The sequence below is a fragment of the Silurus meridionalis genome, chromosome 13 (genome assembly GCF_014805685.1).
Source record: "Silurus meridionalis isolate SWU-2019-XX chromosome 13, ASM1480568v1, whole genome shotgun sequence".
Taxonomy (NCBI): Eukaryota; Metazoa; Chordata; class Actinopteri; order Siluriformes; family Siluridae; genus Silurus; species Silurus meridionalis.
In genome coordinates, this window is record NC_060896.1 from 23,496,749 (window position 1) to 23,524,669 (window position 27,921).

General features: G+C 36.7%; 1 protein-coding gene across 2 annotated transcripts in view; it reads left to right on the plus strand.

The window, feature by feature from the left end:
• b3gat1a (beta-1,3-glucuronyltransferase 1 (glucuronosyltransferase P) a) overlaps positions 1-27,921 on the plus strand; it is a 111,212-nt gene that overhangs the window by 31,540 nt on the left and 51,751 nt on the right. For both annotated transcript variants that reach the window (XM_046865004.1, XM_046865005.1), the window contains exon 2: positions 26,305-26,478. The gene's annotated coding sequence lies outside the window, so the exon portion shown is untranslated. The remainder of the gene's footprint in view (positions 1-26,304; positions 26,479-27,921) is intronic.

Consider the following 27,921-nt stretch of genomic DNA (forward strand, 5'->3'; position numbering starts at 1 on the left):
TAGCACCACCAGACACCAGTAATGAGGATGAAGAGTCCATCTCGAGCTCCTGCGTCTTGTCAGAGGCAGACGGCTCTTCTGGTAATGGCTTGTTAGAAAGCAGCACAATGTCAGAGCTATGAATAAAGGTGCTAACATGACAGCAGGGGCCCATTCGTCAAAGCCCAGGGATGTGCAGCCACCTGATAGAGACAGCTACAAAAATACAGATATGTGACTGACGGCAAAGCTGTTCATATCAATCCCATGACTCACTTAGAGAGTGTACTTAAGAAGAAGGGTTTTGATGATGGTCAGCATAAATTGCTATGATTTTAGGAATTAAATCCAAAATGCATTAGATGCCTAAACCATTATTTCCTGAAGATAGTACAGGACACAAAAGAAAACTGAATCTCTGGATAGGGTTATTTTTAGTTGCTATGAATCTCCAATTTAAAATGATATTGGAGATTTAGGACTGAGTCATAGTGTATTTTATCCAAGATATAGTGTGTTGTCATGGCCACCACCATGGCCCTTGGGCCTTTCTTAAAGATGGAGGGATAACAGAACGAAGCAATTCCTCCCATGTATTAATCACAGCCAGATCACCTTTTTAGCACCTCCATAGACATTTTGACAAATGAATTCATATTACTGCACACAGACCCATCAGACAGAAAATTCCAGTATGAATTGGCTGCACTGATCCCTCATGCCTCCTACTTATGGTTTATATCCCATTCCAGCTATTAGTAAAGCGCTAGCCGTTGGAGTAATACGTGCTAAATGGATCCCAATGCTTTTAGCTGGCTACAAGTAAAGTCCCAGTTGCATTTTAAATGCTGTATTGGGATGGACATGGCGTTAAAATACAGTAGGCTGTGGAGAAATGAGTCTTGGATCTCAAGCAATAAAAGTGGATAAAATGGTGGAGCTAATTTCATAGACATGCTGAGAGATACTGGAGGCTTGAGGAGATACTTTCATTACATTTAGATGCTTTAATGTGTATAAGCGATATCAGGAAGAGAAAAGTAAATATGGAATGTTGCATTATGTGGCCTGAAGCAGAGCGCATCTGAGTTATTGTTTTCTGGTCCCGGGCTGTTGTAGTCCTTTCTTTGGTATGAAATTTGATTGGCCATTTTTTTGTCAAATCCAATTCATAATAATGTCCTTGTCAGGACAGTGTACAAGTAACAGTTCTCACAAGGCGAAGCAGAGTAACGTACCATGTTACATGTTTGTTTGCACATTTTATTCACATTTAATGTTTATATAGTCACAGTTTATTGCACTTTAAGTCTTTCACTATTTTTTGGGTGTCGTTCTTTCCCTTGTTCCATGTTCAGGTTATGGTTTTTGTTACTTTGTCTATTGCATTAAGTTTGTCTTTTGTGTGTTTTTCCATATTTGCATCTGCTCTCTGTCTTTACCTGTTGTACATGACAGCTGTAATATGAACGGCTAATTAAAAGCTCATAGGTGTTTTAATGATATTAATATTTTTATTTATTATAATATAATTATATAATACAAGTGGCCTTCAAGTCAAGCCTTGACTTTTGAGTTTATAAAAGAAAAGAAACAATTTGCAGAACTGCATTTATTTTTTAACATACTCCACTGCCACATTTATACACTCATTCCAGCGTCTAACTAATGCCTGGAAAGATTTAATAGAAAGAATTGTCAGTACTCCTGAACCATCCTAGAACAGCCTGCATCACTTTGTCATCAATGCTGAAATGCTGACCTTCGAGGAACTCCAGGATAAGGATCAACATGCTGAATTTTCTCGAAAATGACTGCTGTGGGCTGGGAACCACCACAACTGGGATCGTCACTAACAGAAGTACATCCATCTTTGAAACGTTTACACCATTCAAATGTCTTACTGGGGCTGAGCGTCTCATCAGTGTACTGTGCCTGAAGTCTACTGTAGATATCTCCGGGTTTTACGCCTTCGTTCACTAGAAACTTCATCACCACACGCTGTTCCATGAAAGCACTAAGACTGTTGTTTGGCATCTTGATTAATGGTCTCTGGACTGACTTGCGACATGTGCACCATCAGTAATAGGACACACTAACCACTTACTACTGCGTGTAGTATCGCACGCTAGCATCCACTTATACACCAGAAAAAAATCCCGGTTTGATTTGAACGTGCATAATAATATTGTACACATAAAAAACTTATATTTGAACAGGTACTCTTCAGAAAAAAAAGTTTGAGAACCTCTGAATAAAATAAAAATAAAAACATATCCATTTGTACTTATATCACAAAACAAGGTCCTGTTATCAGTTGTGCTACAGCAGCTATAAATGGTCTTTCCTTATCAGGCTTTTTTTATCCATTGAATAAAATTTTTTTCTGTCAGAATTTGTTATTAAATTAAATGTTAATCTATGTATTATCAGGTATAGATTGTTTGCCATACAAGTTTCTGTAAATGAGAAGTTAATATAGAAAAAGTAATATATTTGTTTGTGTGCTTTAATATAAACCTGTTTGCTGTCAGCACTGCTGTTATGGATCATTAATCAGCTTCTGACCAATTACATTTAAAGATACGCCTAATAGCAAATGCATCAAACTTGTGCAAGCGTCCCATTAGGCTCCCCCTATATACTATATATACAGTATATATATATATATATATATATATATATATATATATATATATATATATATATATATATACACAACTAAAAAACTCAACTAAAAAACACAACTAAAAAACTCAAATCAGTGTAATGCTTATGCTCTGCTCATAAAATGTCAAAAGTCTTAAAACGTACTATACATCATATTACAAATGACATTTATTTGTGATCGTTATCAAATCCTGGTTATGAAACGTCTTAAAAAACCTACCAAATCTCATCGCCATGTTCATCTTGTCATTTCGAAGCATCATATAATTGGTTTTTCACAGCATGCAGTGCAAAGAGAGATAAACGTACCAACACATCCCAGCCAAAGAGGTGTGAAGTCTAGTACTTTAAAAAAAAAATATATATATATGATGATGGTACTATGATGTCAGGTGATAAGATGATAAAAGTGCCAGGTGACCCGTTACATCTCTGAGCTAATCAAGCACTGATTTATAGCATATATTTTGACACCGTTTTGTGCAGTATTTCAAACACAAATTTCCTATGGAGATAAAAATAACTTTGGCTCTGAGTAATGGGACATCTGAGATGTTCTGAGAGACTTTTTCAAGATGAAATAAATCAATTTTGTTAGAAATATGCTGGTAAAATGGAATGGTCAAAAGATTTTTGTGGTTATAAGCATTTTCTTGGGAAGTGGGGGCTTAACATTTAAAGGTTGAGAACTGTTCATGAGGTTCAGGTTCAAGCCTCAGTGCTGGGAAAAACCGCAACAGTTGGTTCTTTGAGCAAGGAGCTTAACCCTATCTGCTTTAGGGCCACTAGAGCATCCTGGAGAATTTTATAATGTAATGTAATGTGCTGTATATGTGACAAATAAAGACTTATTCTAATAAACAGCTGAAACCTAACCTATGCATGAATATGACTTGGAACCCATTTTTCTTGCAGTGAAATATATGTTTTAATTGGTAAAAAGCTTATAATACAGTGCAATACAGAGATAAATACATAATTCACTTTAATTATTAAGGTTAATAAAGCTGCTCTGAGGCAATGTCCATTAGGAAAAGTGCTAGAGAAATAAACTTGAACTTGAATCCAAGACAAAGCCAATATTTAAATGCATAACTACTACAGCACTATTAATTATGAAATAATATCACCCATGGAAAGTTTTTTTTCCTAATTGGAGGACATCTAAGAGGACATTATTGGAGTCAGGTTCTAAAAACAAATATTTTATTGGATAAAATGAAAAATTACAGCTAATGTGAGGTGTAGGCTTGGCAGATGAGTCCGCAATCAGCTCGATGTGGATGCTTTTACATAAGAAACGAAAAACATTAACATTATTTTATGAACCTTGCAACTTCTAGATTCAGGAACGTTCATCTTTACCAGGCCGCTTACAAAAATACCTGTCTAAACTATCATACCCCTCTTACGCTGCCCTACTTCTGGAGTGGATTTCAGCAGCAGGAAGCTGCTACTTTCAGGGTTTTGCTTTGATGTCGGACCGAATAAAACCCTGAATCCATTTCACCCCCTTGGTTAATAACTCTTTTGGTGAACCACAGGACAGTCAGCACAGTGTGCATTACCTGAGAAGAAAGATGCAGATTTCATTTCAGCTTTGTAGGGGATAACAAAGAAGACGTTTTCTTTACAACAGGACACTGGCGGAATATTTACGCTCCTATTCATTTTCGGTTTGGATCGTTATTCGAATCTCAGACATTTAAAAAAAGGAGGATCTCTATTAATAGAATTTCATTTGAATAAAAATAAAGCAAAGATACAGACATATTTATCCTAAACAGCTTGGATATAGAATATAGTGTATACATTATATGTACAAAAGTAGGACGCCTGACTTTTTCAGCCATATACAGTTCTTTTGAAAAAAAAAACTGTTAGTACAACGTTGGAGGCACACAATTGAATAGAATATTGAAGATGATGATTTGCATGAGAATAAAATATTTTGAGTGGCCTGCTATAGAGCTCTGACTTCAACCCTCAACACATTTGGGATAAATTGCACAAATTTCCACAAGGACACTCCAAAAACTAGTGGACCATCTTCCCAGAAGAGTGGAAGCTATTATAACAGCATATGGGGAGTAAAAATGTGGAATGAGATGTTCCAAATGCATCTTGGTCAGAAAATTAACTTTTGTTCATATAGCAATGTGGTTGCTTGTTAATTGTTAATATATGCGCACATCTGCCCACGTCACAATAAGTGAATTCGGTTTTCACGTGCCAGAGTTTATCATTACTATCATCCAGTGGTGGACAGTAACGAAGTAAATGTAATTCGTTATGCTTAAGTATATTTTTTGCGTATCTGTACTTACTCAGTATTTCCGTTTGGGGAGTTTTTTTATTTAACTATAATATATATATATATATATATATATATATATATATATATATATATATATATATATATATATATATATATATGTCAAATATCTTAAAATTATAACTTTTTACTCAACTACATTCATTTAAAATATTTGCACAATGACGTGTATTTAATTGTTTAATAAATGCATTTAGGTGGATATTTCTACATGAAAGGAAGCTCTCAGAAATATATACAAATTTGTGAACTGCTCTAAGAATATGTCTTACTCTTCCAGTGACAGTAGCTGAAGCAGAGAGGAGCTTTTCAAAGCTGAAAATAATCGATGGGGAAGACGTTGGGTCGTGGCATGTTCACCCAGGGGGTCATTCAAGCTACTGTAGAACCGCTATTGCAGGTCGGTGGTATCTGCTTAGAACTACCATAACTTTCAGCGTCAGTTCAACAGCAAGCAGAACATTTTGAGAGGAATAAATGATGACATTGAGATGAATAACAGAGTTAAACATAAACTGAGTTGATTAAGTGAAAAAAATTATAATAGGCACATTGTATCCATAATAAATCATAGTACTTGGATAATTAAGTACATTTGAAGTCAAATACTTTTGTACTTTTACTCAAGTGAAAGTTTAAAGGGAGCACTTTTACTGGAGTAATATTTTATTTAGTGTATCTTTACTTTTACTCACATACATGCTTTGTGTGCTTGGTCTACCAATGATATTATCAAATATAATACATTTAGTTTCCCCAGTCTAAAGTTCTTAAGCCATTTTATAAAAGTAAGAATTCAATCAATATTGTGTATGTGGAAATACCCTGCATTTTATGGTTTATTCATCTATTTATTTTTTATAACACTTATCCTAGGCAGGTTCCCAAGGAACTCTCCAAGATGGATGATACTCAGGATAAGATGCCGACCCATTGAAGCGTATTGATGGGTCATTCATTAATGATTCGTTCATTTTAAACAAGTCTTTAATGTGACTCAGAACAATAAGTAGTCTCAAAGAGTGATTCGTTCATTTACTACTGGACGAGTATGAGCATATCAAAATCTCTGTAGGTTATGTACAGAAAGCAGAATTAAGTAGTTTACCTTTCTACTCTTCCAGTCCAAGTCGTTCCTTCTATCACCTGACTCCCATAGATGCTAAGAAGTGCATTACACAGAGAACAGTATTGAGTAGTTCATCTTATGAGCCCTCTGGTCCGAGTCGTTTGTCCTTTTATTACGTGACTCCCATATATGCTATGAAGGTCATAACTGACTCAAACAAATATGTTCATTTTGATGAATGAGATTCCAAGAAACAAGTCACTTCGATGAGCCGATCTTCTTATCACTGTTGGGCTCACATTCACATATCAGGGACAATTAAAAAATGCTATGTTTTTTGGTCTTTGGAGGAAACTGGGATTTCGAGAGGAACCCTCTAAAGCACAAAAGCAGAAAAAAGCTTTAGAATGCAAAAAACACAAAGAATCTTAAAACAATTGGGAAAAAACAACAAAAAATGTCACTCTTATCAGACAGGAGCAGAAATTTGAGGCCACAGAGAACACCAAAACTTTTTCCCAACTCTCCAGATTTAACAATCCCGTGTCAGTATTACCAGTAAAGCGTCACATGATTTACACTTTGGATGGCTGAAGCAACAGTGCAGTTCTCGTAGAGGCGGCCATAAACTGTACAAGAAGAAAATAGGCCATATTTAGGCCATACTCTTTAATTATTCATCTATATTACTTGGCTGCTTAATTCCTCGCTGCTGGAAAGTGGAGAAATTTGTAGCGTAGTTGTGCTTGTAGGCAGGCATAATAGCTCAGTCTGCAGCCAAACTCATTTCTCTGTTTGTTTCAGCCTTCCGCATTTGTTTTATTGTGAGCGCTTCGACATCGCTGTTTTAGTCGGCTGCTTGCATATGTTATTGATTTCTTCTAAGCGTCCGCAGCCCAGGAAAGAATAAATAATCCTCGCTGATTCATCGCCTACATGGCAAGTACAGCTTTGTTTGCAGAGTCATTTGGGTTCTTTGTGTTTTAATCAACCTGTTAATTGGTGCGAACTGACCGCAGTGCAACAGCAAGAATTTAGCTACCTACCGTAGTAGCTGCTGTGTAAAATCTTTCTTATAATCAGGAGGAGGAAGGAAAATGACCTTATATACGTGGAAGAAAATATCATTTCATATATCCCTGGGGATGTAAATTCATACCTGCCTGCTCTGTGGTGAATATTAAGTAAGACATTAAATGCAGCTGTCCAAAAGCAGATATGAGAGCATAGAAACCCAGGTGAGTTTCCACCGGCCTGAAATCATCAGAGCGACAGTCTGCATATTATCTGACAAGCATGGCAATGATGTGTCTCCTCTGTGCTAGCCCATAAAGCACACAGACACACAGCTGGTTTCCCATCATGCCTTATGGGACAGAAATCAGCCAGGTGATATCAGGACTGTGGTGATTTTCAGTCTATGTTACTAAAAAAACATGTTTCAAGCATTCCACATACAATATCTTATTTACAATTAGAAATTTAGTGCTGTAATAGTAGTCTGGGTTTTTAGCATGAATTAGCAAATAAGGTATATAAATGTGGTTGGCTAGCATTCATGCTAATGACGTTAGTACATTTTCAAAGATTTTCATGTGCTTTTTGAACATCCCATTCCACATTTAGTTCCCATTTTCTGTTACAATAAACTAAATTTTTCTGGGAAGATGTTCCACCAGATTTTGGAGTGTGCTTGTGGACATTTGTGCTCACTCAGCCGCAAGGGTGTTAGTAAAGTCAGGTACTGAGGTGAAGGACTGAGATGCATGTGGTTCTCCAGTTTCCTCTCAAAAACATGTCAGTAGACGGATTAAGCACTCTTAGTAGCCGCTAGGTATGAATTAATGCGCTAGTGTGTGTGTGAGTGTGTGTGTGTGTGTGTGTGTGTGTGTGTGTGTGTGTGTGTGTGTGTGTGTGTGTGTGTGTGTGTGTGTGTGTGTGTGGTGACGTGCACTTGACTGGAATCCCATCGAGGGTATATTTCCATCTCCTGAAATAGGCTTGAGATTCTTTAAGACCCTGAATGAATGCGAAAAGAAAGTAATATAAATAGTATGTTTTAATACATTCCATATATACATACTGCATAATAGTAGTATATTTCAGTAGTATATATACATACTACATAATAGTACTATAGCAACGACTCATACACCATATCCTGTCACGCCATATAATTTTCAGATAACCGCATATGATATGTTCTTCCTTATATGTTCTTACTTTACAAAGAAAAACCTTTAATCTGAATTTTCTGTGAGGAAACATTGATTTGGAATTTATAAAAAGAGGTTGTAAGTGTTATAGCATGTGATGTAGCAGGGAACAGAACACAAGATTAACATGACAGGCTTTTACCAAACAAATCCTCTTAAAATTTCAGTGCTACCAGGAGCTAAAGTATCTAGCGGATGTTTAAAAACAATAAATATAAGTATATATATATAAGTACATGTGAAATATGTAGTTGATTACAAAGCACAATATTTGGCAAACCTCTGTCGAATACCAAAGTGATAAAAGTATGCGAACACTCAAACACCACACCCATATGTTTCTTTTGTCCATTCCGTTCCAGACTTAGCTCTGCTTTATTTGTGTTTCAATCTCTTGGAAAAGGCTTTCCAGTAGATTTTGAAGTGTGGCTTTGGGGATTTGCTCTTTTAGCCACAAGAGCATTAGTAGGTTTAGGCTCTGATCCTGAGCACAACAGATTGCTACAATTAAGGTTTCAGGGTCTTGTAGAATGATCCTACAATGGCAGCTTGGCAATCTTGTGGTCATTTTCTAATGCTGAAGCATGTTTGGCTTGACCTGTTTTTCCATTAAAGTAAAAAAACAAAAACAAAGGCAATGATGAGCTTCCCTATTTGTGCCAATGGAGAAGGCTGGCATATGATTGTAACTGTCAGTTGTCCACATGATTTTGGCCATACACTGTAAAACAGATGAATAAAACCTCTTGGGAAATAATTCAGTACTGAGAATGGTTTACCATCTGAATAACATCTGGACAGCTGTGGTTCTATGAGGTAAGGTTTGATTTTAGACTTGTAGCATTGTGGTACTAAATCTACTATGCAGAGCCATAGATCTCCAGGAGAATGAATAGACAGCCACACATGAATTTGGGACTGAAAAGAGTGAAAAGGAAGAAGAAGCACTGAGTGAAGTGAGTGGCGAAGAACAAAGTGATGAGGACAGACTCATTTCCCAGCCTCCTTCAGGGCACGGATATAGGCAATCTCATTTGGCGCAAACCCCCCATCTCTCTCTCTTTTTTCTCTCTCTTTCTCTCTCTCTCTCTCTCTTTGCCTATCTCTCTCTTTCTCGGTATTTCTTTGTTATCCTATCACTGTTCCTCTCTTTCTGTCTTTTACTCTTGCTCGCAATCTTTCTCTGTCATTTCATCTCTTTCTTTCTATCTCTCTCGTCCTCTATCTTTAGTTTTCCTCTTTCAGCAGTGGACTGAAGCTTGACACCCACCTTGGTGGTAATTCTAGTGAGAGCCTTGGCATGGCCATGGACCGAAACACTGACAGACTTTCGATTAGATTCCACATGTGGCTGCTTTATGGGAAAAAAAAAACACCCAAAAGACAAGGTGCTAGGGCAGAAAAGTTTGAGAATAAATATGGTGTACAAACTTTTTTCTGTAAGTTTAGTAATCAATTTTTTTTTTTTTTTCCCACCGTGGGATATTGTGTGGTGTTTTCTGCTAACTCAGCTTTCAGATAAATATTTAAACCCACACACATGGTTTCCCTGATCCATCAGCATGAAAGATTTTCCCTGGATTTCAGCGAACGCAATTTCCACATTTATGCTGCTGTTGCTGTTTCTGATTATTTGTCACATTTCTACATCTTTGTCTGGGAGATTACAGTTATTACTTATGCATTCAATAACTCTTTTCCTCTATGAAGATTTGTTTTTATTCTCTGGGCACTGAACAAACAACAACAAAAAAAAAATAAAGCGTATTATATATTTGTTCAAACTGCGACTAGGATAAATACTGTGCGAAGGACACGGCAAACAAAAAAAAGGACGTTTTATTCATGCTTATGTAATACAGCACAGAGAGAACTAAAGATTTGACGCTGGGGAATTTGAGTGCCCTGCCAGTAAACATTTCCCTACTGATTTATCTGTACCAGACTTCTGTATGTTGCTGGTGTGTAAACTAGGTTTGTTTTTCTTTTGTGGATTAATGAATGCAGTTGAAAGAAGGGAGTTGTTAGCTCAGTGGTTATGTTGGACTTCTAATCAGTAGGTCATGAGTTCAAATCCCAGCATTACTAAGCTGCCACTGCTGAGCCCTTGAGCAAGGCCTTCAACCCTCAACTGCTCAGATGTATAAATGAGATTTGTGTAAAAGCGTTTGCAAATGCCATGGATGTAAGTTAAATACCAATGATAAAAATCGTGTTCAATACATGATAAGCCCATTTTTGCTATTTAGCAAATGCTACAGTATGGGTAAGTGCAAATGATGTATATAAGAAATAAAACATTTTTGGGTGTGTTATAGGAAATTTTCAGCAGTGTTGAATATTATCTAAAACACACCTGAAAATGTTTCATAGGAAATATTCAGCAGTGTTGAGGATTATTATTTTCCCATAACGGCACACCCTGTAGTGTTTCATTATATAAATAAATAGTTTACGGATTCTTTTTGTTCGTTTTCTGTTTAAAGTCGCATTTAATGTCAAACCAAATTATCTCTTTTTATTAGCTTTTTATGTTATGGAGAATCCCAAAAACAAAAACCTCTTAGCCCTGAAAACATCACTGGACACTTCTTAAGCTGTCACTGGAGAATATAAATTAAATCTAATTAAATGTCCCCTTAAAAACTTGATTCAGCAATTGCCCATGTTTTTCCTTATTCTTAAACAAAACATTTTGGTCCCCTGGTGGTCTAGTGGTTAAGCTGCAGCGCTCCCACCGCTGCGACCCGGGTTCGATTCCCGGGTCAGGGAACCATCCCCAGCCACTCTCAGTGCCGGTCCCAAGCCCGGATAAATTGGGGAGGGTTGCGTTAGGAAGGGCATCCAGCGTAAAACATGTGCCAAATCAAACGTGCGGAGGATCCGCTGTGGCGACCCCTAACGGGAGAAGCCGAAAGAAAGAACTTAAACAAAACATTTTAATAATTATTTTATCATTAGGCTAATCTACTAGGTTAGGATTAGATTACAAGCGTCCGTTATACAAATCCCTGTGATCGACTTGTTACTAAAAGTCATAAAATATCACAAAACGAGCACTTATGAATTGTTTATGACGGTCTAGAAAATTCTTTGAGCCCACCTTTGTGGCAAAAGTTACATACGGCCGTAGGTCAGGTGTCCACATACTTTTGGTCATACAATATGTATTAAATGATAATAGATTCACCTCTCCTTTTGAGAATTTCAATTGAAAAAAGGGAAAACAATTATGTTTTTACTGTCACTCAGTGTTTGTGTCTAAATTCCGACAAGTTCTTTAGTGTTGCAACAAAATAACGAATATATATCGATGCTTCAGTCTGAAAATGCCTCCGTTTCCAGCGTATTATTAAAGCCGTAAACAGTTACTTAGCGAGTACCTTCCTCTGTCCCCAAGGGCCTGTAATTACACAAACATGCAGATGGTGCCAAGTGAAATTTTCACTTCTGGCAGAAGGTGCAGCCGTCCAGTCATGAAGCTCGGGGCACCACATGCAGCTTCATTTCCACTTTCATTCAATTCAATTGCTGGAGCAACTTAATGGGATTTTAACCTTGTGGGGATGACTACACCTGTTAGCTTCTGTTCCCATATATAACCAGACAGTCTAACATAATGTCAACCACAAATAGAGGTCACATGGTATAGATCGGCATTATGTAATGAGTTATCTGGGAAAGTTCTATTCCCAATTGGCAAATTAGGTCTAATGGAAATGAGTGATTAATTTTATTATTATTACTATTATAATAATATTATACATGTACAATAACCCCTCAACCACCATTTTGGGATTTTGAGATGAGGTGTTATTGTACATGTCTCATATATGTATTTTAAAATGTAAAAAAAGCCACAGTCGCTCGCTGCTGTTCCAGTTAAGGAACAACAAATGTGACTCTGAGAAGGGGTAAGGTGAGTGTGTGTGGGAGGAATAAGATTCCATTATTCTGCACACACGGTAGCTAGAATGTGCTGCTGATCTTGTGTGGAACTTCTGAACGAAACGACTTGCATAATTGCAAATCTGTCGCTGAAGCTTTTTGTTTTGCAACTATAGCAGTCTTTTAAGAAAGAGTGTTACTTGTTATATGGTAAGAGATGATTCTAATAAAAATCCCATAAAAAAGCTAAAGGTATAACAATCCAATGATTAGGGTTACTGCATTGATTTAAATGAATCAATACAACAATTGTAAATGTTTATCTTGATTATAATTAGGATTTAGCTGACTGTCCTTTTCTACATCATCATCATTCATGAATCAATGGTAGGTATAGAACAGATTCTGAATGTTGCCTTAAAATCGTAACGCATCATAGCAGGTCCAATGTTAATACCCGATATCAAATCTTTGCTCAATTTTAAAATCCTATAGTATTACACCACGTGGACGTTTAAGCCGCTAGAAAGACGTTGGAGCTTCCATCCAATCAGATTTCAGCCATCACATTATGTCACATTAAAGCTGTTGCTTTAACCAATCAGATTTCTTACTCCAGGGCCCTCTGGAAGGCATCCAATAATGTCAGCATTTTTGCGTCCTTTGATTGGATGGTCGGCAATCGCATCTGTTGCAAACGGCACAAGCTCAAATGTATTCATTTGGATTTAATAGCTGTTTTTTAATTCCATAATGGCTGACAAAAAAGAAGAAATTGATTTTGTTTGCAGATACACTTACAAGGACATTAACAAGCTTTTTCTTTCCTGTAGAATTTGCTCAAAAAATCATGAGTTGCCTTAATATTTTGCAAAAATGCACAGAAAACTCATTTTATGAGGTAAATTGTTGATGCTTCTGCTAGAGATGATGTATGCTGGCTGCTCAGCTGTGGCTGGATTGAAACGAGGTGTGTTGCTTTATGTTCATTGGGTTTCTTGCTTTAGTAATGGCATTCATTCTCACTATATGAGATTCCTGTCTGTGATGCAGTGCTTTGTTATATTGCATTTATGTATTATATTGATGGTTTCTATATACAAGGCATCATAATAATAGTATTAAGAGGTGGATTCATTCAGGTAGGACACGACTGAAGGCCTAGGTGTGAAATGCATGGCCTGCCACTGCATTTACCATAAATGTAAGTGTCAGTGTTTAAGATGATTGTGTTATAACTACAGTCCCAGTCTGGGATTTGAATAAAAAAACTTTGCCACTGTCGATTATTTTTGGTTGCACTCACACTACACTGAACAGACATGACTTTCACCGAACAGGCATACTGTAGCATTATGACCACCCGCCAAATATTGGGTTGGTCCCCCTTTTGCTGCCAAACCAGTCCAGACCTATCAAACTTTAACATCATTACCTTCTTCAGCAATGTGAGTTGCAGGAGCTCATCTGTTGGATCGGACCACACAGACCAGCCTCCTCTGGTGCATCAATGAGCCTCAGCCACCCAGAACCCTGTTGCTGGTTCACCACTGTTCCTTCCTTGGACCACTTTTTATAGATACTGACCACTGCAGACCGAGAACAAATCAAGAGCTTTGAGATGCTCTGACCCAGTCGTCTAGGCATCACAATATGTCAAACTCACTCAAATCCTTACGCTTGCCCATTTTTCCTGCTTATAACATGTCAACTTTGAATACAAAATGTTCACTTTGCTGCCTAATATATCCCACCCACCCACAGGTGCTATGATGAAGAGATAATCAGTGTTATTCACTTCATCTGTCATAATGTTATAATGTCACAATGTTTTGCCTGATCGGTATATAACAGCCGCTGGTGGGCATGTGACATTATGTGTTGTAATTACACAACACATAAAAATATTATGCCGTTCTTTTTACAATGTACAATTCTTGGCTACAACAGCGAAACTGTGTAGTGCTTCCCACCGAAGTCACACGCGAATATTTTTCCCTGAGTTGTTCTGCTTTCACACATAGATTCAAGAGAAGCAAAACATTTTGACTTTTGCATGACTTCGGCACTCACACGGTTCCCCAAATCTCACCTCTGTGTTGCTTTTGTGACAACTCCACCTGATACAAAGTCTACAATCAGCAAGTTGAATGTGTCATGGGCATGGATATTTCAGAGCTAGCGCAACAGTGATGCCTACGGGCTGTTGTTATGCAGGCAGCACAGTGCTCCGGGCCAGGGGAGAGACACCCAGAGAGAGAAAAAGAATATACAGTGCTGTAGTGAAACTATAGAGAAAAAAAAGCAGATAGAGTGAACTGCTGCTCAATGGATACAGGGATTCATTAAATTCTTATGTTAGTGACAAGGAGTACTGATTGACAGAATGTAGTAAACAGATACACTTTTAATCTGAAAACAAAAGAAAGCTCTGGACCATGCAGGTGTGGCTCTTTCCGACAAAACACAGAAGTTTACTTAATGAGCTGTGCAGGCTATTTACTTTAAATGCTATACTTAAAGGAAGTCTATTACTCGTGAGAAGGGAAAATGGAAGCATATGCGGTAAAATACATCTTAGTTTTGGAGGAAATGAAATGGGAAATTGTGGGTTTTACTGTATAAACATCTGATGGCCCGGTGCTAGTTTGTTTAAAACACCCTAAGGGTATATTTCCCCATTCTATATAATCGGTATATCTTTTTCTATGGGATGGAGAAAGAGAGAGAGAGAGAGAGAGAGAGAGAGAGAGAGAGAGAGAGAAAGAGAGATGTGTGTGTAGGGTATGAATAGGTTTGGCTCCAGAGAACTGATATGGCTGAGGTGTTTGGCTTCTTTTCTCTATAAATGACGAGCACAAACTGAGTTCTGAAATAAAATGAAGCAAATACGCAGCTTGAGTTGCTATCTGTGTCCCTGCAGCTGGTCTACCATTACAATGTCAGCACACACCGTACTCAGCTTCAGTGACATCATGTAATGCAATACATTCAGAAACTTACTGATTATCCAATAGCAAGTAAAAAAACCTTGTGTACATGGACTGAAAAATGCTGCCTGTGCTGGAACAGATCTGAGTCACTGGCGATGTTTCCCAGATGCACTAATTCTGTAGGACAGAGTGGTTCAGGTTTACAAGGTGACTTTATAAAAATGCACACGTCACATTTTGGAACCAAAACATCTAAAAACTGAAAACAATTTCACGGACCGAACACGACTAAGAAATGAGCACAACATCTGTAAGCACAACTCAGAACCAACATTGTGTAAAGTGTTATTGAAATTAACTTGAATTGAATTGAATAAAACACAGTTCAGAACCAAACATATCTATAATTCATGAGGCCTGTATATAAAATCGAAACATATATCAGAGGCAAAGTTCTACACACAGAACCAAACACCTCAGCATGAAACATTTCAAAAAACATTTCAGTGAACTAAATGTAACACAAACCCAGTAGTAGCCTGCATTTCACATCTATTCCTTCTGTGTCCTGTCTGAATCAATTCAGTTCTTAATACCATTATTATGACACCACGACTATAGAAACCATCAATATTACACAGAAATGCAGTATAGCAGGGAGCTACAGATACATATACCAGTTGCAAGGCTGACTAGTGCAGTCTCTGTCCAGCCAATCAAAAGTCGTGAAAATGCAGACATGATCGGACGCCTTCTAGAGGGCCCTGAAATAAGCAAGTCGAAATCTGATTGGTTAAAGTAACATCTTTAGGCAACATGAATTTGAATCTACTAAAAGACCACGCTTTTTTGGGTTTTTTTTTTTTGCTAGCCCTTCTGCAAAACAAGATGTCAGCTGAAATCTGATTGAATATAAATTTCACCCTTAACGTTCACTAAGAAATGAAGAGAATAGACCAGGGGTCACCAGCCTTTTTGAAACTGAGAACTACTTCTTGGGTACCATTAATGTGAAGGGCTACCAGTTTGATACACACAGTTTTCAGTTTGATCTGAAATAATAAATTTGCTCAATTTACCTTTTATTATATGTTATTATTAATAATTAATTATATTCATCTATGTGAAAACACTGATCATGCTAATGATTTCTCATAATAAGTATAAACAATGATTTAACAAAGTAGGAAACAGCTATTTTTAGAAAAGTCCCGCAGGCTTCTCATGTGGTCCTTGCGGTCTACCTGGTGCTCATGAGCACCACGTTGGTGACCCCTGGAATAGATTATTGGGAAAATAATTGAATACATATTAATGGACAAAAATACATTAAAACGTAAGTCATTGATTCTGATAGAGTGTGGACCAGCAGAGAAGGCCTTGCTGGACCCGATTTACATTTACATTTATGGCTTTTATCAGATGCCCTTATCCAGAGTGACATACAAAAATGAGCTTTGAGTCTCCATCAATAAATAAATCAACACTGATTCGCTTGGGTACAGACTTAGGATACCATTAGCCTAAAGCTCTGTTGAGAAGAATTATAGCACATTTTTTGAAATAAACATAGACATAAAACAACAGGCAAAAAAGTGCTAGTGTTTCAGGAAGAGGTGAGTTTTCATCCATCATTAAAGATAGGAATTTATTTAGCTGTTCTAGAATTATTGTGTTCTGCACAAACCTAAGAACAAAACAACTAGACACGTCTCAGAATGAAATGCATCACAACGCTAAACACAACATAGAGCCAAACAAAATTTTAACTAAACAAAAAAAAAAATTCCAAAACAAAAGCATCAGCAGCCTAAAAACAGTTTCATACCTAACACATCTCGGACTTTACACCTCTCACACACAGAAACATCGCAATCCTAAACGCAGCTCACCACCAAACACGTCTCCGATTTACAGAATCTCAAAACACACACTCAATCCAAGCATAACACATTTCAGAAGCAAATGCATAACAAACCAAACTTTAAAATCGAGCACGAACATTAGCACATCCTAAATGTAACACAGAACCAAAGTCATCACAAACTTAAATGCAGCTCCGACAAAACACACACTGGTGCTTTAAAGCATCTCAGAAACAAACACATCTCAATCCTAAATGCAGTAGCTGGTGCCTTTCAGGCCCATTGGGTCCTGGTCCTCACTGGCTCCCCATGACCATGACTAAGCTGTACTATGATCAATTTAATCTCACCACAGAGAGCCACTTAACTGTGGTGTTGTTCTCCAGATAGACTGCCAATCCCTAAACACACGCGCACACACACACATTCCCCAAACGATCCTCCGGAGGTGGAGGGATAAGTTAACTTGTTGTCATGGCAACTGCAGGTCTTGTAAATGTGTTTTTGTTCACTTTCCTCTCACTTTGGTAAGAAATGGTTTGCTCCACGGCAGTGATGGGGAAGAAAAGAAAGCAGTATTCCACAAGCCCAAGCCCTTGAGAACAAACTGTGTAATTAATTCATTAATTCCTTATTGTTCAGAGCAGTAATGCAGCCTGTACAGCATCACAAAGCTCTTTGTGCCATATTATTTTAATTATGTTTACGGAACAGTATTTGAAGTCAGTTAAAATAAAAATAGTTGTAGCTAAACGGCTTAAAATCCCCTGTACCATTTACACTTAATTACTTGGCCAGATGCCTTGAAGAAACTGAGTAGAGATTATAATGGTCTTCGGATTTAAACAATCTGTGGGTTTGTTTCGGAAGAAAAAAAACAGTAATCTGAATGTAATGTAAATGTAAATGTAAGACATAAAAGTTAAATAAATATGCGCAATTTAATTACAAGTGCCCCTTGTCTATTATTCTGTTCTGGGAAATAAAATCTTTGTAAAAAACATTCGATTTCACTTCCCATTTTTAATGCAAATCCAAGCCTTTTTGATTCAACAGCATCCAGCCATCATGTCTGCTTCTGCACGACCAATAAACTGTAACTATTTTAGTAGCTGAAATGGATTATTCATGCCTGAAGGTCAGCTTGGATCTGTTTATGCAGTCATACAGCTTTCCTTTTTTCAGTAATAGGTAGGAAATATATAATCCTTTATATGCATTAACCACTCATTTCTCTTTTTTAGATGTTTGGCAAAGTGGTGGATGAAGTACACAAACCGTTTACTTGAGTTATACTAAAAAGTGCTCTCTTTAAACTTGCACTTGAGTAAAAATGCAAAAGTATTTGCCTTCAAATGTACTTACAGCAAGTGTCCAAAATACTATGAATTATTATGGCTATAATGTCTTATTACTGTACCTTTTTTGTCACAAGTTTATGTAAAAAGACTCTACTGTTACTCTCAGCGCACCAATCTATTCACAGAGTTGTATTAATGACTTAAAACACTGATTAATATCTATTCAAATTATCATGAGCCCAAAACCTTCATTTTAACCACTTGCCCAATTTGGGGCATGAGTGTTGTGGCAAGTTAGAATCAGGAGTTTTTCATCCATCATTTATTCCTCTTTAAATGTTCTGCTTGCTGTTGAACTGATGCTAAACTGTATGTTCATGGTAAACAGATATCACCAAACAGCATTCAAAACAAGTTCAAAACTATATATTATAGACATAATCATGATGTTTTTATCACTTTTTGGTCCGGTATAGGGTAACTATTATTACCCTTCTTCTTCTTTTTCTTTCGGCTGCTCCCATTAGGGGTCGCCACAGCGGATCATCCGGCTCCATACCACCCTGTCCTCTACATCTGCTTCTTTCACACCAACTACCGGCACGTCTTCCCTCACCACATCCATGAACCTCCTCATTGGCCTTCCTCTTTTCCTCCTTTCTGGTGGCTCCGTCCTCAGCATTCTTATACCAATATAACTCATGTCCCTCCTCTGCACATGTCCAAACCATAAGAGGCTATTATAACCCTAGGGTTCCTAAATGCTTACATCTGATTGGTTAAAAGGTGTCTATTTATGTTTCTATTTCTATGATATAAATGCATGTGTAAGTAGTTGTTTCTATAGTAACAACAAATGTACATTGAGATGAGACAATACATAATCTAAGGATAGTAATTATTGGACTAAAGCATGATTTTATTAACATACTTTTTTGGAAAACAAGTTATTGGCAGGTGCATTTTCTGGAAGAAATTATCCAGAATTCTCTGGATGTTAGTCAAAGGAATCTCCTGTCAGTCTATTTTTGGTTGATTGTCCATCTTTACTTTGTCTTCTTTTTATTTTTTTGCAAACATATACAATACATTGTATTCCTTTGTATTAACAGTATTATTATATTGTAGTCAGGACAGAATATTGACTGATGAGAGAATACCTGTTTTTAGCTACTATAATGATGTGGATGATAACATGAACTAACCTCACCCATCTTACAGACATTCTATAATATTAAGTATAAACTGATAAAACATGCAGCATGCTCTTAAATTAATTTTCGAATGCCATGAAAATTAAGACATACTGATACTGAAAAATAATCAACTCAAAGGTGGAAACATTAAATCTGTTTTATATTTCACTCTTTATTGAAAGATTACTTCATGTGAAATAGCTACCATTTCTGAATGAGGAGTCTGCAATCAAATCTAAAGCCATAAAATATCTTTGTGAATCATGGATCCTTTAACAATTTTGGCTGCATGCTGAAATGATAGAAACGCGTATACAAAGTGTATGAGCTGTGGATATTGAATGGCTCTACGGGTGAAACAACATACTAATCATGTGATTTGTTGTAAGTCATGATTGTAGTGTGAGAAAATAGAAGGCAGCTTTTATGCCACAAAAACGGAAGTCTGAATTACAGTTACATGATTAAGGTTGTATTAATAATTATCATTTGTAACTGCAAATGCTTTTCCCAATTCTGAAGCTTGTATTTGCCGCAATTCGGATGTGACCTCGCTGCCTAATTATACTAATTACTTCTCCATTCAGTCAGCAGCGTCTTTTTTTATCTAATCAGCTGACCTTTTTGTCTGCTTTTCAAATTGATTATCCAATATCATGCCATATTTATGTTAATTGGATAGAAAACTGGCCACTCTCTCTTTCTCTTTCTATATTTCTCTCTCTCTCTTTCTCTCACTCTCTCAAAAGCAGAAGCTGAGGCAGCACATCTTGCCCCATCCCAATCTTCCGAGTCAAATACAGGAATTTTACTCTGAACTTGGCCGTCAGTGAATTATTGATTTTGTCCACTTACGAGCAAATAAAGAAGCATTTACTCAGCCCAAGTTGCTCTGAATTAATCATAACTCTGGCACTAAATGTAGGACAAACCCTTTCATTATAAACCCACCAATTTCTTCAGCGACGCCTGAATCCTGGCTATCATCTGCAGTATCGGTTAACTGTGCATCAAACATTTAGCACTGAGGCTTTTGTTGTCCGGTTTCCACCTGCTGCATCAAAGCTGTGTGTCATTTTGCTATCAGCATTCCGATTGTGCTTTTTCTTAAGCATCTTCACAGGCAGAGGTAATTGGCACCATGATAGGGGTCGATGAAAGCAGTTGGAAGAATCAGTATGTAAAAAATGAGACTCTTGAACCTTATTATTATATGATACATCCAGGATGAGAAACCTAAACTTCACAGGTTGATATATATTTTTTAAAGTTACGCATCACATGCCAGTACCAACATAAATAATGTATGTAAAACAAAAACAAATGGATGGATGGATGGATAGATGGATGGATGGATGGATGGATGGATGGATGGATGGATGGATGGATAGATAGATAGATAGATAGATAGATAGATAGATAGATAGATAGATAGATAGATAGATAGATAGATAGATAGATAGATGATAGATAGATAGATAGATAGATAGATAATAATAACAGTAATAATAACAATAACAATAATAATAAAATAATAATAATAATAATAAAATAATAATAATAATAATCATGTATTACTAATAAAACATTTTAAAAAAATTACAAGAACATTAAGAATTGTTTAAATTAATAAATAATGTTTTATTAATAAAACACTGGATGGGTTAATTAATGCTTAGACTTAATACAAAACCATTTTAGTCTGAACTTGTGTTCTTTCCACTCAAACACTTCAGCACAGGCTTTGAACTAACCGCAATGAACTGGAGTTAATCAAAATGCTCTGTACATTTGTCCTGTTTTCTTCTCTTTCTTTCTTGGCATCTGACTTGGTTGGGAGCCTTCAGCCCTTTTCCTCACCCAAGCTTTCAATTAAAGCAAAGTGCACCTTGTAGGAGGAAGTCCAGTTTCAGTGTGGAGCATAAAGTGCTTTTAGTGTCATCACTTTTGTTCTGTCTGATTTTTCTGAGTGCAAAAGGACTTGGGTTCTGCTTTGAAATTACACAAAGTTCACCAGAGAAAAAGCACTATTTAATTTCTGAGAGGGAAATAAACAAATGAACATGTTATTGTGAGATATCTGCACTAGCTGTGCTGAAATTTCAACTTGCCCTGACGAACCCAGCAAGCCGAATCTTTTGAGATATCTTTTTTAAATAACTGTCTACGATATTGTTTTTATTTGTACTCACTCACACAAGATGTTTTACTAGTTTGATCAGCTTGGCCTTTTATTTCGGCTCATCATTAGTCAGGCTGGTTAAAGCCAAAACATAAAGACTAATTTCATTTCATTTATATGGTAGCAATTGTACACTAGTAGTGTCAAACCACATAATTTATGTAGCCATACAGATTTGTTTTATTCGAGGAATGTATTCATATTCTGTAGTTTAAACTACATTGTTAATATTAATAATATAATTATATATTATATTTTATTTATTTATTTATTTTTATTAGAAACCACAATTTATGCAAAAAGTACATTACTAGGCCAAAATGCTCCATGCTGCATTATGGATTATTGCAATCATTTGGAAGGAAGGAAGGAAGGAAGGATTGATGGATGGATCAATGGATCGATGGATGGAAGGAAGGAAGGAAGGAAGGAAGGAAGGAAGGAAGGAAGGAAGGAAGAGTAGAAGGAAGGAAGTTTATTTTAAGTAAGAATAATCTGCAGATTTAATTAATTTGTCTATGAAAATATTGTCTCAAAACCAGTCATTTTTGGTAAAAACTTTTGGTAAATCTTAAATATAGCTAACTGTTGTCAACATTTTAATTGTTTAATATTATTTATAGTGCATCCAATAAGTATTTACAGCGCTTCACTTTTTCCACATTTTATGTTACAGCCTTATAAAAAATGAAAAGAATTACATGTACATTAGTATTCATATCCTTTGTCATGAAGCTCGGGTGCATCCTGTTTTCACTGATCATTCTTGAGATGTTTCTACAACTTGATTAGAGTCCACCTGTGGTAAATTCAATTAATTGGACATAACGTGGAAAGGCACACACCTGTCTATATGAGGTCAGTGCACAAACCTAAACATGATTGTTTTGAGGCACAGATCTGGGGAAGGGTACAGAAAAATGTCTGCAGCATTGAAGGTCCCAGTGAGCACAGTGACCACCATCATCCAAAAACGAGTAAAGTTTGGAACCACCAGGACTCTTCCTAGAGCGGGCTGCCCAGCCAAACTAAGCGATCCTAGGAGAAGGGCCTTAGTCAGGGAGGTGACCAAGAATCCAAAGATCGCTGGAGAGAAGGGAACCTTCCAGAAGAACAACAACAACCATCTCTGCACTACACCAATCAGGCCTGTATGGTAGATTTGGTTTTCAAATGCATTTGCAAAGAGTTCAAACAAACTTCTTTCACATTGTCATTATGGTATTTTTCTGTAGAATTTTGAGATAAATAATGAATTTAATCTGTTTTGGAATAAGGCAAAGACATAACAAAATGTTGAAAAAGTGAAGCGCGTGTGAATTATTTCCGGATGCACTGTATGTCAAACATACACTAATTCATTACAATTTGTATATCTTTTATATTAGATTTTATAGAATGTTACTTCAATAAAACCACATCATTGCTAAATAGAAGTCCTCAGTTTGTATGTTAGCACAGGTTTTGGTAGGTCAGAGTTCAAAATTTCAGTTGGACTTGTTTTGTTATACAAAACTTTTTTATTGCCATCTATTCATATTTCTTTTTTTCCATCCAGTCATCCATCCCTCTATCCATCAAACTATCTGTGAGGACCTCTGTGGTCCCCTTCTTACCAAGTCAATGAAGGGCTGTGCAGTTGCCATGGTGACAGCTCCAGGCTTACACATAATGGTGTGGAATGAGTGTACTGGTGCATGTCCACCAGGCAAGCAGGATGTTGGTATTGACTTTTAATGCCATAAGTTAAAATATGAATCAATTATGAATAAATTGTACATATGAAACTATTAAAAATGCCTTGATTTATGTTCATATTATTTTATTTAGTGATGTCCACACTCATGAAGGCTCAATATTTATTGTTTTAATGACCACTTGATCTATATTAAAGCCTTGTTCTGAGCAGAGGCCATTGGAAAGCTGAGAGTAGCACCAACTGTGGCTCTAACCAGAGATCTCTATGAGTACATTGGGACAGATGGAGTCTGATGAGCTGCTGATTGATCCCTGGTGCCTGTGGGCTGGCCAACTCGATCAATACTAATCCACTGATTCCCCATAGGTCATATTCAGCTCCCCATTTTTCTCTGTCAGAGCCGGAAAGGGGCTGAGTCGAATGCTCTTCAGGCTAATACTGCTCACATATAGCCAAATGGAATAAACAAGAGTTTATTTAGCTTTTGTTTTTTTTTTAAGATTTGCCTGCTTATTATAAATCGACAGGATAGCTTTGCTCCTATGTTAATTTTTAAAGGACATGAAGATTCTCAATCTTGATAATGATATGGATTCAGAGCACATAGTTTAGCAGTATGGAACAAACCAATGTGAGGAGAAGGGGAAAGATAAGGTCAGAGTGACTAAGGCTTTTAAAGCATGTAAATAAAATGGCAGACGTGAAATTGTTCTGCTTGTTATTTTTTTTTATAATGAAAATGTCCCTGATGTCTGAACTGTAGTTAATAGAATAATGTCATTTGGTGATAGAGCTGTACGACTCAAATCTGTTCTTGGATTTCCTGTATTCCCATGGACTCATCTTGGACTTACTGCAATAACGTTTCTATTTGGAATTGTATTGGATGCATTAATAAAGCCAACTAGCTGAAGAAATGATTAAGCCTTGAATAGGATTTGGTGGGTTTCGCTTTCAATCTTGGACTTTATTTGGTCTCAATCTTGGCTAGTCCTGGTCTTGGACTTATTCCAGACTCTGTTGGCAGTTGCATTATTGACAACAGCCCTAGTGTCAATTGCTGGGAAAATACAGAAGGAAAGATACTGTACATTGATCATTATTGAATGGTAAATTATTATTATTATGGTGGTAATGGTGAAGGTATTGCAGTCACAGAAACTTAATACTATTACTACCTTATTGTTGTGGCCCATTGATTGATCTATCTATCTATCTATCTATCTATCTATCTATCTATCTATCTATCTATCTATCTATCTATCTATCTATCAAATAATCTATCTATCTATCTATCTATCTATCTATCTATCTATCTATCTATCTATCTATCTATCTATCTATCTATCTATCTATCTATCTATCTATCTATCTATCTATAAGAATGAAATTTGACAGTGCAATGGGCCTTAGGGTGATTTTACATCACCTCAACTGACTTTTTGGATGCAGGTAAAAGGGCAGTGGGACCGATACTATGACGCATGAAACTTGTTCAACTTCATTATTAAATAAAATGTGTAGGCAGAACCACAAATAAAGAGTGCAGTTATTTTAGATCTCTTACAAAGTGGAGGTCTTGAAACTCCGCTTCCTGGAGGCAGGCCTCAGAGGAAGCTTTATTTATATGGAGGCAGCGGCTCCTGTCAGAGCCGCTCAAGAGTGGGAGAACTTCCTTTATGTGTTCTGCAGGTTGGCTCGGAACCTGACACCTACACACAGCAGTTTCTCACTGTCTCACAGTCCCATGGTAACGAAGTAATGAAGGAAAGGTTATTCAAGAAAATGTTCATCAAGATCTTGCTGCACTTAAAGTATCTAGATATAAATATGGTTTATGTATGTATGCGTTAATATTAGCTAGAATTTGCTCTCCACTATAAAATTATCTTCATTGCTAAAATAATACATGTGCCTTTGTTGTCTAGGCCAACTTGGCTAGCTATATAATGGATGTTAGGTAATCAATATAGGTAATATAAAGGAAACATATAATAGTGCTGTGCTTCACAAAAAACCAATAACATTAGATTTATAACACAGTGACAAACAGTGCTCAGTGAACAACTAACACATGCTAACTGCTTTAAAGCTGTTTTCTAGTTAGCTGGCAAAGCTTTGCTATGTTGTTAACTCAGACTCTGTATGCTTTTTTAATGTAAGTTTGATCCAAAGATCTTTGATGGTGAGATTTCATGTGAAACAATACTTCAGTGTCAAGGCCCAGTAATGCTAGCATTTGAACTGTGTTGCTGTCTAAAGAGGACAGGAAACAACAGTGCAGTGCAAAACATCCCAAATGGAGGAAGCAATTGTTGAGGTTTTCAGAAAATTTATTGATTCCTGACATAGAACTTTCCGTAAAATTTTCCTTACAGAAATAATTACAGATTACCTTTCTTTGTGAAACAACTGGATGTTTTGTTTCAATGTGTCTATTATTAGCCTCAGATTATTGCGGCACATCTGCCATGCCAGTGCTTGTGAATTAGTTGTTACTATAGAAACAATAACATATTCAAGCAATCATTTATGTTCCAGATGGAGCGACTGCCATGACTGCTTTTATAGAACATTTATGCACACGTATTGATTTGATATTTTAGCTACGTTGCAGTCTACCAAATTGTATTTTAACTATTTATAGGAATAGTTATGACAAAACAAAATATCCAATAACAAAATTAACTTGAGCTCAGCTTTGACCTTGGGAAAAACGTGTTTAATTTCACGTCATCTTAAATGATATTTAACATCCGTGCTAACACATGAGTAATCAGAGAATATGCCTTATAACTTTTAGGTATGTATATATATAGTTCGATCAACTGCTACTTGGTCCTGCCATGTAGTGGATAGCTTTCACTCAGTCCTTCCCTCCCTTTGACCCTTCAGTCTCAATGTGAGCTTTTGTCTGCACATGAGAATGGCCCATTCTCCTTCTAACACATGAATTCTCTTGTGTCCACAGCCGCCTGCTCTGAGGACGTGACTGGACACGTGGTGTGTATCCCCACGACTCCCGGGGATCTATGATCACTTTCATCCCCCTTTTTTACTCCTCTGTAAGGATGTGTTAGGATTAAGCCTTGGGATTACCAAGAGTGTGCGCAGCTAGTGCAGGAGGAGGAACACGCCGTCGATCGTGAGTACCCTCCGTCAAGTTTTCTTCCTGCAGCAATAAAAGGCTTAGTGCTTCAGTTTAGATTGGTGCTGGGAAGCAGAGGGGGAAACTATTGAAATATTCACAACAGGAAGTGATTAGAACATTTGGAAACTTGCCAAGCAGTCTAATAGTCTTGTAATGCCTGAATCCAAGAAATCACCAGTGGATAGAAAGTGGATCTGTGTAAAACACAGGATTAATAGATTGGCTCACAGCGGTTCTTATACTCACAGTGATATTCAGATGTTCTATTAATACATTAAAATGCGCCTTTATGAGTGTGTTATGGGTTTGGACAATGCATTTGCAGCACCAACTAGATTCCACTGGTACCGACTAGTAACACAAAGCTGATAGGACATCATAATCGATATTTCAAATATATATATATATATATATATATATATATATATATATATATATATATATATATATATATATATATATATTTTTTTTTTTTATGGTTAAAAAATTATTATGAACTTTCTGCTAGCAACCTCAGCATGTGTGTATTATGTAATTGTGTAAGGCTATTGGTTTTTGACATCCCGTGTCCACACATTTCTCATCACTTGTATATCTTGCCTGGAAGATGCTTTGAGAAAGATGTAATAATAATGAGAACATGCTTGCTCATGCTCGCTGAATAAGATTGTTGCAGGAATTTTTCGGGAGGTAGTAGTGGTTAAGGCATTGGACTCTGGATTGAATGGTCACAAGTTTAAATTCCAGCATCACCAGGCTGCAACTGCCGGGCCCTTAAACAAGGCCCTTAACCCTCAACTGTTTTGGATGAGGCTGCCTGCCAAATGTCATAAATATAAATGAATATATACTGTATATATTCAATATACATGCATTTTGCATTAGAAGCCCCTATTGTTACTTCAGCATACTCTGATTTATTATACTCTGATTTACAAGGTAATCTACAATGATTGACAGAACTGTATAAGTGTTTTGAACCTTCTGATATTAACAGCCACCCTGTAAGCCCTTTACAGTGCCTTTAAAATGCCCTTTTCCTGCACCTTACTTTAATCATTTTTCTTTTAGTTTTTTTTGTTTTTCTGAAATGCAGCATCCTCACTTTTTGTCAATTTTAAGCTTGCTCATGTGAAATAAAATCTATCAGCATCTGTTTGACTTGGCTAGCAGGCTAAGAGAAATAAATGGTTGCCTACGCTTGTCGAACGTTGCTGAAACCTTTCGTTGAAAAATAGCAAAGCGTGTCAAACCAAAACGATGTTGCAAACATTTTATTGCTCTTGATAATTAGAAAGTGATTTAAAATGCTATTAGAAGTAGTTTTTTTTTTTATAATAACAGCCAGGCAAGCAGCTGCTAAATGTAATTCTATACAAATGTACATAAATTACAATGACCAATATATTTGGTTGCTATCAAACTAACAGATATTAC